General features: G+C 41.8%; 1 long non-coding RNA gene across 1 annotated transcript; it reads right to left on the bottom strand.

The window, feature by feature from the left end:
• Positions 1–1,818: 1,818 nt before the first annotated feature.
• LOC119923880 lies at positions 1,819–2,490 on the bottom strand. The gene is made up of 2 exons (XR_005448995.1): positions 2,396–2,490; positions 1,819–2,207 (listed from the first exon to the last, which is right to left on the bottom strand). It is a non-coding gene; the product is annotated as an uncharacterized LOC119923880 (long non-coding RNA).
• Between the last annotated feature and the right edge of the window lie 211 nt (positions 2,491–2,701).

Raw genomic sequence — 2,701 nt, 5'->3', positions numbered from 1 at the left:
TTCCATGTATTGTAAAAACATTTTTGCATGAATATTTTTACACCAGTTGCCTGGGAATACATTGCATCTCTCAAAACAAAGTATTGTTAGTTGACCTGACACACTGCTTTCGATTCCTCTTTAGCTACATTGAAAACTCATGAGGACAGCGTACAGGTGTTTGTTTATGAAGATTTCTTTATGAAGATCTTCTGTCATGCTCAAGAGAATTGTGGAGCAATATCCTGGTTGAGATAAGCTACATGTTTTACAAAGGTTCCAAAGGGAGTTGGGATATTTTGCTCTAATAAAATGTTAACCCTTTGAAGTCCTTCGAGATGACCCCATTAAGCAGCTCTTGATAAGGCCTCCAGAGTGGCTCCACAATCTTTAAATTACAAAGTAAATGGACCTTCGGAGGAGGGGTGGTTGCCAGTAAAGAGAGACGCTTCAGCGAGCATGCACATGATTTCCTTCCAAGCCAAAGCACGTGTGGGTGAACCTGGAGCTGATCCCCGTGGTGGAGGGAGTTGTGGTGGGGAGCCCTGTTCAGGGCTGCCACAGCCAGGGCTCTCCTGGCTCCTTGGCAGATTGCCTTGCTGCCTGAGTCTGTCAACCTCAACCAGGAGAGTGGAAAGCACTGTGCGAGGGGACAGAATTCGTGGAAGTCTGCTGACGTTATTACTGCTGCTGCAAGTCTATGAGGATATAGGGAGATATATGTGGATGCAGCGGGAAGTCCTTTTCCTTCTCCTCAGAGCAGGGAAGGGGCTAGTGCAGAGACACCTAATTTTGTGCTACTTTCCTGCCTTGAGGGGAGGACAAAGGCAGCCCTCCCACCACGTATACACATGTCTCCCTTCCTCCCGACACTGCCCGGCTGCAGTGGGAGTACCAGCAGGGATACAGGCAGGGGGTGGGCACCAGGTCTATGCCAGATTGGGTCACATGCCTGACTGGCTGGGAAGGTGGTCGCTGGAGTGGGGCTGCTCATGGCCAGGTGGGCACCGGGTCATTGTCAGATTGCATCACATGACTGAGCAAGGGAGGCAGCACTGTGTTGGGCCACGGCTCACTCTCCTTGACTTAGGATTGGTGGAATTAGCTGGATGCCCTGACAACATCGTAAACCATTCAAACGCCTCTCATGGAAATTGTATCCCTATTGTTGACTCCATACAAGTCACCATCATTATATTTTGAAATGTAAATCTAGTGCCATTCCCAGGTTTAATAATTTTAGTTTGATTTACTTTGAGGTGGCATCAATGAATAAAAGTGTAATGAAAAAATAACGATGATGATGTTGATAATGATGACGACAACAATGATAATAACTGTGGAATTTGCTAAGAGCTTACTCTATGCCAAGCATTAAGTTAGTGCTGGCCTAGATACAAGATCACCAGGCATCATATCATGATTACAGTCCAAGTAGGAGGCCGACCAGATGGAAGAACTGAGGCACAGAGAAGATAAGGGTCTTGTCCACAGTCACCTACCAGGTTTGTGGTGGAACTGGCCTTAGAACCCATGTCCCCTGACTCCCAGGTGCGTGCTCTTTATACTAAGTCATAATGTTTCCAGATTCGTTTGATCTTCTACTCCTTTCAGCTCTGTTCCATAACCCTCCTGAATAAAGTTTAGAAGTGTACGCAAAATAGACTCTACCTACATCAGAGCTCTGTTGGCCTCTTTTGGATCTGACAAACATCATGCAATCAATCAATGGCCTTTGCTGAGCGCTTACAACAGAGTTGGTAGATACGTGTCCTGGCTTTCAAGCTCACCTTTTATCACTAATCTGTTATTATTTGTGCTAAAATAAGGACCCAAATGTAAAATCAACCAAAGTTTTATTGGTACAATATAAGCTTTTTAGTTGTTCAGCTTGAAAAAATATTCACCAAATACCAAAACATTTTACTACAGAGTTGGTAATAGAGTTGGTGGGCGACAGTACACAGTTCAGATAGGTATACACAAAAGGCACTATTTTATTTACACTGATGGACCATGTGATGCAGAATCAAGCATTTCATTAGCTATCAACTTGAAACTTAATGTGAAGGAAGTCGAAATTTTTAAAGCACAGAAACAACTTACATTTCCCTTAGCTAACTGTTACAGTTATATCATATTACATGGGCATAAGTTCTTTCTTCCCAGATCAATCAGAATTACACGAACTGGAGGCAACTGAGAAAACTTCCCATCTCTTACTGTACCTGTAAAGAGAAAAAGGGATATTAATGAGCACATTCTTTTACGGATAACATTCACGTTTGGGAAAAGAACGCACGGCATGATGAAATAATTCCTAGGGTTCTGTTCACTACCGAGCAATTGTTCATCTTAAGATAAATTGGACCAAACGTGTCTGGGTGAACAAAAAAGAATTTATGATATTACTTACACTGTCAATTCCTAATGCAATACATTCTTTTATAGTTTCATTTCGTGCTTTTCTTATACGGATTTCATTTCTCTTTTCCATTTCTTCATTCATCTAAAAATAAGGATACTTTTCTTTATAAATGTAAATCTTTGTCAAACTTTAACAAGTTACACAGTCATTACTTCATAATTAGCATAACCGTCCCAATGCTCTTGCTCATGAATTATCCATTTTGCTAAGCAATTCTAGGAATTTTACACTTTGAAAAAGGAATAAACCACGTTCTCAAATGAAGGAATAAAGAACAGTTTTACCATCTCTCTT

Source organism: Tachyglossus aculeatus, unplaced genomic scaffold, assembly GCF_015852505.1.
Source record: "Tachyglossus aculeatus isolate mTacAcu1 unplaced genomic scaffold, mTacAcu1.pri scaffold_348_arrow_ctg1, whole genome shotgun sequence".
Taxonomy (NCBI): domain Eukaryota; kingdom Metazoa; phylum Chordata; class Mammalia; order Monotremata; family Tachyglossidae; genus Tachyglossus; species Tachyglossus aculeatus.
This window is presented reverse-complemented; position numbering and strand designations above follow the sequence as displayed.